A 10,939-nucleotide genomic window follows, 5' to 3' on the forward strand; every position below is an offset into this window, starting at 1 on the left:
GGTTGCAAGGCATATGATTGGTTCAAGTCGGAATTATTTATGGCATAAATGAATGTCATTCTTGCTACATCATCCAAGCAATCTGGCACTTTTATTTTCTCTGCCATAACCTCCCGACGAACTCGCGTAACAATTCACCATCTTCCTGATGAATAGTCAACATATGTGTGTCTGACTTCTTCCTGTCATGTTGAGTAGAGAACTGATTGATGAAGACCTTCCTCAACTGCCTCCAAGAGGCGATGGAATGTGACCTCAATTGTCGGTACCATGATCGAGCTTGACCTTTCAAGGTCAGAGAGAAAGCTCGACACTTCATTTCGTTGCCTGCTACATTTAACTCCATCAACCCCTCGTATAACTCGATGTGGTCAGTAGGATCTATCGATCTGTCACGGCTTCATGTCAGGCATTTTCATCTTTGAGGAGGAGTGGATATGCCATTACTAGAGCTGTGAAGGGTGGATCTTCCCTTTCACCAAGCTTTACCCAAGTTGCATCATCTGGATTGCAACTTTGTCGCAGAGCTTCAAATCACTCTGTAATTTGCTGACCACTTCCTTCATTGGATCATGAACTTTCGGTATTTCAACTGTAGCCTAATATATAGATGTAGTCGTTGTCGTCGTTGTCCGCCCCTGTGCATGGGCGTTTGACTGTACTCCTCTAGTAGTCGGATTGATCCCAAATTCTGTGTTAATGGGGTTTGTTGTTCTTCTTGTTGGCCCTTGTTGCGCCCGCTCATTGTATGTCGCAAATCTGGCATCTCCAAGGTAATATGTACTCGGGGTCCATCTTGAGGATCAATGGTAGTCGTTCTCCTGGATCCTAGATTCAGCCGTTCATGTACTGATACTCGCGGTCGTAAGTTACCTGCATTACCTTCTTCCGACTGTGTTGAAGCCTTACCTCACCCTGGGTCTCTCGGAATTGGTGAATCAGCGGTATCTTCACCAACATCTCTTTCTTTGACCCTGACTGACGGTTTCAGGATATCTCTAGTTATATCTTCTAGAATTTGACTTCAGCGCACGACTGCCGTTAACTCTGCAATTTCTGCCCGTAAGTGAGCAACACCACCGAGTTCTGAGCGAACTTCATTTAGCTCTACGCGTAGCCCCATTAACTCTTGCCCCATCTGCCTCGCATTGTTTGATTTGCCAGGTCGTGGGGCGTTCCTTCTTGCTCCTCCACCTCGCATCAGTGGAGGTCTTCCTTGCCCTTGTGTAGGCGTGCGAACAGAAGTATGGGTCTGCTGCTTGTAAAGGACTGTTGTGACATATTATCGTCTGCCATTGCATTGCTGGTATCAAAGAATCTATAATAAGAAAAAGATAGGAACTTTTCGTTCCCCATAGATGGCGCCAATTGTTCGTACTGAAAAACTTTAGATAGTCACAATAGATCTTCGAGAACATTCCAAGATAAAAGACCTGCAAAAAAGAGTTAGCACTCCGAAGATTTTGTCAGTGTCATGTTCTATAAAAAGTTTTAAGTTGAAGATAAATAATTTCTCATACCCCCACTATCTCATCTTATGAATATTTATAGAGCTTGAAAAGTAACCATTGGAATGAGGAAGGTTTTCCATTTGAATTTGCGTTTCCAATTCGTAAATGCTGGTAACCATATGCGTAGTGGAGGGAAATCAGTTGAGTTTTTAAGGGTGGCCGAATTCAGTAGACGAGTGTTCAGTTCGACATTTGTCTGAACTGATGCCATTAGTACGCACGTTCCCTGCACGTGTTCTCTTTTACTCAACTCTTTGATGACGTGTTAAAAATAAATGTCAATCAGTAATAAAAAAATTGTAAAAATTGAGTTAGGGAAAAAATATGATTTTCTTTTTTCTTATTGTTTGTTTGTTTGTTTTTATTTATTTATTTGAGTTTCAAATAGACAAAACTCAGAAGAGAAAATCATAAAAAGATATAGAAAAAAGCCATAAAAATGGAGATAAGTGAAAAAAAGTTTTTCTTTTTCTTTGTTTTTTTTTTATTTTTCGGAATAAAACTCGGAAGAGAAATAACTTGAACTTTCTCTATCTTTGTATGTGTATTTCTCTCTCTAGATTGAAAAAGAAGATGAGGGTTAGATGGCAGTGGGAGTGTGAGAAAGCTTAAAAGTAAAATTTACGATTTAGATGCTTTTTTTTTTTATATCTTTTTAGAACTAAGATTTAGATGTTGTACTTGTTATATATGTTATAGTGAGAAGTTATATCTGTTGGACTTTTATGAGCGAAAGAAAGTGAACTTAAAAAGAAATTACTCACATATACAACATCTTGAGTGTTTTGTTTAATTTTGTGTCAAAATTGTTATACATTTGTAACTTTATATGTGTTAAAAATATATATATGTTAAACTTAAGTTATTTCTTGAATGAGAAGTTGTTTTTTTACATTTATGTGTTAAAGTTACATATGTAAAAAAGTTACATATGTGTTTAATGTTTCTGTGAGAGGTTACTATATATAATTGTTGGTTTCCTTCATTTGAGATATCCAAGCATACCACAATTGAGTATTCTCCTACTCCCACAATAATTCGCTGTTCTTTTGTCTTGTTGTTCATGTTTATGTTGAAAGCAAGTATCTAAAAGTTCTGCCAGATCTGAGTAGTTCAAGGTTGCTGTTCTACAGAACTTATTCATTATATCTTGCTGCGACAATTGCTATAGCCTGGTAGCAACTTGTGTCGTGCGAATATTTGTCTTCAGGTCAATGTTATTGAAGCGTGCCTCGACTACATTTCATAAAGTTTTGGTGTTCATCAAGTTGTCAAGATCTGTAATTGTTTGTAGCCAATTATGTTATAATCTTATTTGCAAGTGTTATTCAGTTTACATATACAACATATATTTACCCAACAAGCTGAAGGCAAATAATTGATGGCTGCAAACACTTTTACTAATGCTTCTTCGATGATAGGGTAGATCATTGTCAAAACTCATGTTAAAAAACTAGAGAAGCTTAAGGGAGAAAACATCAAAAGATGGCAACATAAGATGATCTTCTACCTCACCACTCTAAATCTTGCTTATAACATAGAGGTATGTCCAACTACTCCACTAGAAGCAATCACTACTGAAACTGAAGTTGTCAAGCAGGCGTGGATGCATTCAGACTTTCTATGTCGCAACTACATTATTTTGAGTTGCTTGGAGGACACCTTGTATAATGTCTACTGCAATGCCTTTGATACTTCAAGGTAATTGTGGGAGACATTAGACAATAAGTATAAGCTAGAAGATGTTGGTACTAAGAAATTCCTTGTTGGAAAATTCTTAGATTATAAAATAGTTGCTACCAAGTTGTTAATTAATCAATTGGAAGAATCAGAAACTATCATTAGTGATTTCCAAGTGAAGGATTCCAAGTTGCTGCTGTGATTGAGAAATTGCCTCTTGCTGGGAGAGAATCAAATGTTATCTCAAACACAAGCAAAAGAAGTTGTCCATGGAGAATCTTACTGTGAAACTCCACATCGAAAAGGACAACAAAAAGTGAGACAAAAAACCACAGAAAGGTTAAGCTAATGCACATATTGTTGAAGCTTCAAGGTGTCATCACAAGAAAAACCAATCAAAGAAAAAAAATGTGAATCTTGGGCCAAAGAATGACGCTAACAAGCGCATTCGTGGAATCTGCTAGGTTTGTGGTAAGAATGGGCATATAGCTGCAAACTGTAAACAAAAGAAGGGATAAAACTCCAACCAGACCAACACTATGGAAGATGACAATCTAATTCTGTCATCTCTCAAGTAAATATGGCCTCTAACACCAAATGTTGGTGGATTGATACTGGTGTTACTAGGCATGTTTGTGGGGATAAATCATTTTTCACCACCTATGAGAAGCTAGATGACAGTGATAAATTGTACATGATAAATGATTCAATAGCCTATGTGGAAGGAAGATGAAAAGTCTTGTTGAAATGAACTTTTCTAAAGATACTTATCCATACTAATGTGTGACATGTGCCAGAGATTTGAAAGAATCTATTATCCAGAACCCTACTCAATAAAAATGGGTTTAATCTTGTATTTGAGTAAGATACGTTTATTTTGACTAAGGGATATGTATGTGGGAAAGAGTTATCTAAATGATGACATATTCAAATTGAATGTATTGGCACAAGTGTCCAATAATAATAATAATAATAGTAACTCTTCTGCTTATATTGTTGAGTTATGTTGTAACGACCTGACTTTTTGGACTTAGACTAACTTGGGACGTTACTACATGCATGCTTTCAATGTTTTAAATTTAAACAAAATGGTAACAAACAAGAACGCCATAGCGAAAATTTCATCACTTACAAGATAGTTAAAAACCTTTGTTTGGGATAAAAAAAAGGTAAACAAATGAAGCAATTTCCAAATATATATATATAAAATTGTGAGTAAAAAGAAAACATTATCTCTAAATTTTTAAACTAAAACACTTCAACATGATTCAATACGGAATGGAGAAATAAAATGATGTTGACGCAGTCCCCATGGCGCCTTCAGCAAACAACATGTCCCTCGCCTAATATGTCTTGCCAAAAAAATTTCAGAAAAATAGTGAGTAACAAAAATAACTAGTAAGTAACCCAGCTAATAGGATCACACATGCATACACATACATAAATTTGTCAATATCATTTTCCTTTTCCTTTTCACTTTCCTTTTGGCCAATGTGAGCAATTAATCCAATCCATATACAGACGATACCAACTCTATTATGGTACCTAGGTCCTCAATTTCAGTATAGTCTGTGCATTACATTAGGGTATTGCCACAACTTTTATATATAAAAAAAGAAACATTTTCACATTCAAGATCATGCATGAGGTCCCATAATTATATTTTCTGTAATGCAACACAACAATTCACATAATAGTCTATTCATAAGCAACATCCATACCTAGCCATTAAAAAATCATATACAATTTCCAACCTAGCCCTAAAGTCATTATGAAAGCAAAGTAACATACCTTAATAGATCCAAAATTAATTATCGGCTCAATTAACACAACCTAAAGCAAATTAAAATGAAAAAAAAAATTCAAACACAGTAAATAATATTCTTTTTCAAGTAAATAATATTCTTTTTCCTTGAAACTGAACATTAGTTTAGGAAATAAATGATTATGAGATTAGAAAAAAATAAAAACATAAATTTACTTTTACTTACTGTTAATAATGAAATTGGTATTTAACCCAAATGTGAAAGGGAAAACCAAAAGAGGAGAAAAAGAAAGATAGCAATAGAGAGCTAGTAGGAGATGAAGATTTTATTTATTTGTTTTTAAATGAGGAATCCTTGATCTCCAACAAATTTTCAAAATTTCAAATCTCAATTTTAACTTTTCAAAATTCGGAGGAATTTGAGATTTTTTTTTAAATATAAAAATATTCTTGTTTTTTTTTTTCTTTTAAAAATACCACGTTAGTTAGTTTGTCTCTGTTATAATTTTTTTTCTCTTTTCTATATTACTTGTTTTTCTAATAAACATTTTTTTCTAATTCTTTTTTTTAAACCATTTTTAATTTAGCAACTTTAACCAAAAAGAAAAATGTTCCTACTCCCTTCATAACTCTTCATAACTCCTTTCTTTTGCTTACTTTCAAAAGGAAGACTAAATTAAGAAAAATCCTATCAATAAGGAAGTTAAAAAGGAAAGGTTGTCTATTTAGTCATGCAATTTAAACTACTAAAATACCTTATAAGATTATGGGGTGTTACATGTGTGATGTATGGCATTCTAGGCTGGAGCATGTAAATTATCATTCTTTACAAAGAATGGTAAGTTTAGAACTATTGCCTAATTTTAACATTGATAATAAACACAAATGCGCAATTTGTGTTGAATCAAAGTTTTTTAGAAAGTCATTTTTCATCTATGGAAAGAAGTAATAAGTTACTTGATTTAATCCATAATGATGTATGTGACTTGAAAAGTACTCCCACAAGAGGTGGTAAGAGATATTTTGTCACGTTCATTGATGATTGTATTAAATATCGCTATGTATATTTATTATACAGTAAAGATGAGATCTTAGATGTTTTCAAAACATATAATGCAGAAGTTGAAAATCAACTTCAACAGAAAATAAAAGTGCTTAGATCATATAGAAGTTGTAAGCCGACAAATTTCAAACAACTCAAATAAGGCACGTTACTAAAATCTCAAATAAGTGAAAAGTACACCCACAAGAGGTGGTAAGAGATATTTTGTCACCTTAATTGATGATTGTAGTAAATATCGCTATGTATATTTATTATACAGTAAAGATGAGATCTTAGATGTTTTCAAAACATATAATGCAGAAATTGAAAATCAACTTGAGAAGAAAATAAAAATGCTTAGATCATATAGAGGTTGTAACGCCCCCAAATTTCAAACAACTCAAATAGGACACGTTACTAAAATCTCCTATAGAGCTTAGCACAAACAAGATGACAGGACTATATTTTATCCATAAATTTTAACTAAAGCGACTTTATTAACCATTTCTAAGTTTCAACACCATTAGTTCTCAACTAAACGAATATTAACTCTTAAAGTCACATTGAAGCAAAAGCTATTCAACTACAAAATGTTAGCCTCAATAAGTTTCCATTTCCACAACTCGAACAATTAACCAAAATTAGAGTTCTCAAAAGAATAGTAAATTGACAACTTTAAAACATTATTTAAATAGGAAACTAAACAAAACTAACCTATTAACCAAATAACAAAATCAAACTAAAAGAAGCAACTACAACTACTTCTAAGGTCCACTGCAACTATCCTACTAAAAATCAATAACTAGAACAAAACTAAACTACGCAGCTAATGGTCTCTTCCAGTCAAGCCTCCTTCTCGCCATCACCATTCTCATGAGTTACCTCGTTACCTGCAAAATATAGGGGGAAAAGGAAGGGGGTGAATACAACAACTAATACTCAGTAAGCAAGCTTTACCTAAAGGGTCACACACCAGCAACATGCTTACACAACAACAAAACATCATGCTTATCATTAATATCATGCTTTAAATAAAATGGAACCGTTTATGCATATGTTTAACCAAACATGCAACCTACATGCCAAACCCAAGCCTCACATCACAACTCACTAGATCTCTATCCTATTCCTCCATGACTTACTCCTTCGAGTCGTATCGACCCCTGACCATCTACCAAGAGCCTTGATATTTCTCTATGGCGCTTGGCGTTCGACCCTTGACCATAACCCAAGGCCTCGATGACTTCGCAACGTATTGGCCATTAATTGTTTCTGCCCAAGGCCCCAATACTTGCCTACCAATTAGACTCATTGCATCGACCCTCGACCATTTTTAGCCGAGGCGTCAACACTCATCTTATCCAAAACTTGGCGATCCAAAATTTGACGTATCGATCAACGACCATTTTTACCCGAAGCCTCGAACGCAACTAGTGACGTATCAGCCCCTGACCCCAATACTCACCCATTCACTTCAACAGAACAACTCTTACACATAAGTCCTGCAACATACTTTCTATGGCATGCCTCATGTATTAAACAACTCTCAACAAAATTTAGCATGCGACATACCAAACAATATTCAGCTCATAATAGTCCAACATATTTCCAAAACCAGAACATGTAAAGTTTACAAAAGAAAATGCAACCAACACTATGACCAACATATATCAACATGCTTCAACACAACAGACTTCTCACAAAAGTTCAGTATGCTTTTCAAACATAAACCAAGCAAGCGACAACATAACTGACAATCTTTAAAAGGCACAACCAACTTAGTACATGATCAATCACAATTTCCAGGACACATTATCAATCTCCAGATAACCAACAAGATTTAAACCAACATGTCCAACATGTTTAAACTCATCATCACTATATCAATAACAACATTTACGTAATATCAACCGCAAGCACTCATGCAAACAATGCCCATAGGTACACAAGCTCACACAACAATTCATACATCAAATAACAAACATCCCCACAAGTAAGAACTACTTACAAACAAGGGTCCTAACACGCTACTAAGCTCGCCGAAGGATTCTCTAAATCAAAGGCAACCGAACTTGGGTTAGAAACTAACTAAAACTACTTTTATTGAATCAAAATTCATTGTAAGTGAGTTGTTACCTACTAACTCAAAGGGGATGAGTGTTTAAGGGAAATTGACAAAAAGAACCTAAAAAAGTTATTTTCTGAAGAAGCCGGATAGGTGAAAGTACTATCATGCCCCTCCTATTAGTAACATTGGACCCAAACCCTTTCAACTTCCAATTTTCCTTTCCGCCCCTGTTTTCTCTCCGCTAACCTTCCTTACCAAACACGCAACCTATGATCCACAATGAAGGCTTCGGCAGCGTGTCTTGTGGCAGTGCGAACAACACACGACGGCGAGCAGCAACACTCCGGCGAACCAATGATTCTTTGAGAAGACGTGAAGCAGTGGTGACACTCCGACGTTTCTGGTGCAACGAAGACCCTCCCCTCCGACATGTTTCCAAACAACGAATCAAGCCCCAAATTTCTCTTCTTCTCTCTTCAGAATTCAATCGTTTCTTAGAGGACGTCGAATCTTCAAGTTAAGTTTGATTTCATCTATTTCAATCGTTTCTTAGGTTAGGGTTTTGGATGATTTTGAATGATTTATGGTTTTAGTCTGTTGTGAAAATGTGATTGGATGTTTTCTGTGATGGGCGAAATGTGAAATTCTTTTGAAAATTTTTGTATGAGTGAAATGAAACGAGCATAAAACCTGGCCAAGTGAGTGACCAAGTCAAAGATAGGTTAAACAAACTTGTGAAAAAACTTGTCCAAAAACAAACTTGTTCAGAAACACCCAATCTTTTTAAAGGAGTTATATTTTTAAACAAAATTTTGCACAATTTTGTTTTTGCACAAGTTTGTATAACATGTCTTTTACTTGGGCACAAACTTAGTTGTGGTTTAGATCGAGGAAAAACACTAAATGAGGGAACTTGAGGCGCATTTTTTCTCAGGGTGGGTGAAAAATTGGGAACTCGTGCAAAAAAACTTGATCTTGTTTTGACCCAAGTTTTTTTACAGCATATTTACACATCTATTTGTTTCTGTGAATGTTTCTTAATCTATTACCAACCTCTGATATTCAAGGGATTTTGTTGACACAACAGATTCTGTTGGACACTTTGTAGATATGATCGGTTGGAGAAGATTATATTGCAAAATATAGTTATAAATAATAAAAATATTGTTAAAATCATATTGCTGTGTAGCTTAGATTGCAAAAATTTTAAATAACATCTACAGGGAAGAATTTTAGGCAAAGTACTGAAAGCCTCGACACTTCGGGAAATTAGATTGCGAAACACTTTGGAGTTCCAGAATATGTCCACCTTGAGTTTCCATGGTCACGAGGAATGAGAGAAATAATAGAGGATTACAAAAAAAAAAAAAAAAAGAACGACAGATTATAAAACGGTGAGGGGCTTTTTGTATTTACCTACTGCCTATATTGTATAAAGAAGTTACATTTACTGAGGAATGTGTTCAATGGTGAGGGGGCTCTTTGTTTCCATGGTCACTAAGAATATGTTCAACTTTGTATTTATTTGAAACATTTGCATTGATTTTATTTACTGAGGATTACAGCCATTGGTTTATTCATGGGGAAAAAAGTTAAGAGTTATGATTCTGGGTTATTAAAAAACATGTTGCTCATAATGTGCCTAGATTAACTCTATTTATTCCATAAGCTAAGTCTTTATGCGAGAATATATTAAAGGAAAACAAGAAATAATAGGTTATAGAAAATAGCTATTTAATATGTTTTTCTAATAAGAAAATATTTTTGATGAACTTCTATTTTAAAAGATGCCCTATAGCATGTTTGTGAACTTCAACCACACACTTGGATATTAGATGTTTGAGGATAACATATTCTATCACTTCTATCCTTCTTGGATTTCTAGGAGTCTCCATATTCAACTCTAATCATGTAATGACTCTGTTAATTTGGCTGCTTGCTTAGATCTTAACTTTTTAAGTAGGTGGGTTGTAGTGATACAAACTAACAAAATGGTCATCTACTCCGTAGAATCTTATATCTACCCCGTTGTATTGACATCTCTTGCTTATTTTGTGAGATAGGATAGCAACTTTCTCACTTTCCTTTCTCAATAAACATTCTTTTGAAATCTTGATGTATTCATTTACTACATTGTTTCTGTAGAATCTTATATCTTTAGAAACAATGTGGTAATTTTTTTTTTTATTTCAGATCATTGTAAAAAAAGACCCTACAAAGACGGTTCCAATCAAGGATAAGAATAAAGGACAAAAGGAGAACACTACAAGCATGCTGAAGCAGCGAGACGAGGATGAAATTGCGGTATCTTCTTATTCATACGTCGTATATAATAAAACTTACACAGTACTGAAAATAGTTTACTTAGTCTATAACTTGTAATCTACTGCCAACATTTTGTTACTTACACAAATTTTACAATTGTAAAACTTCCATCATGTAAAATCTGGCTAAGAATGATCATATAGTGTTCCTGCGTTGATTGGTTTAATTCCTGAAAAAATGTAACAAGAAAATGGGTGGGGATTAATGACACATTGTGCAAGAATATTAAAGAGACACCGTATTTAAGGTTGCTGATTGCAGTAGAATTTTCAAACCAATTAGTTAGGTTAAAAAAAATTAATAATATTTTAAACTAGCTTGAATGATATAAATAGATTTGGTGGTTTCAATTTTGTGGAAAGATTTTAGGAATTATTTAGATTTTGTAGTTAGGGTGGTTCCAATATTAAGTTGATAACATCTTACTAGTTGGGGAGAGATTTTAGGGATTCGTTTGAACATGTGATTTGTCGAATGTGGGAGGCTAAAAACGTGGATGGGTAAAATTGAGAAAGGCTGCAAGGGCAATATGGACATGAAATGTATGG

At 34.5% G+C, this 10,939-nt stretch overlaps 2 long non-coding RNA genes across 2 annotated transcripts; one reads left to right on the top strand and one right to left on the bottom strand.

Moving 5' to 3' along the window:
* Positions 1 to 6,574: 6,574 nt before the first annotated feature.
* Positions 6,575 to 8,154, bottom strand: LOC111020744 (uncharacterized). Its single transcript, XR_002602739.2, has 2 exons — positions 8,007 to 8,154; positions 6,575 to 6,888 (listed from the first exon to the last, which is right to left on the bottom strand). It is a non-coding gene; the product is annotated as an uncharacterized LOC111020744 (long non-coding RNA).
* Positions 8,155 to 8,281: 127 nt separating this feature from the next.
* On the top strand, positions 8,282 to 10,557 carry LOC111020743 (uncharacterized). The gene is made up of 2 exons (XR_002602738.2): positions 8,282 to 8,582; positions 10,260 to 10,557. It is a non-coding gene; the product is annotated as an uncharacterized LOC111020743 (long non-coding RNA).
* Positions 10,558 to 10,939: the final 382 nt, after the last annotated feature.

Source organism: Momordica charantia (genome assembly GCF_013281855.1).
Source record: "Momordica charantia cultivar OHB3-1 chromosome 7 unlocalized genomic scaffold, Mcharantia_2.0 BLBB01000007.1, whole genome shotgun sequence".
NCBI classification, from domain to species: Eukaryota; Viridiplantae; Streptophyta; class Magnoliopsida; order Cucurbitales; family Cucurbitaceae; genus Momordica; species Momordica charantia.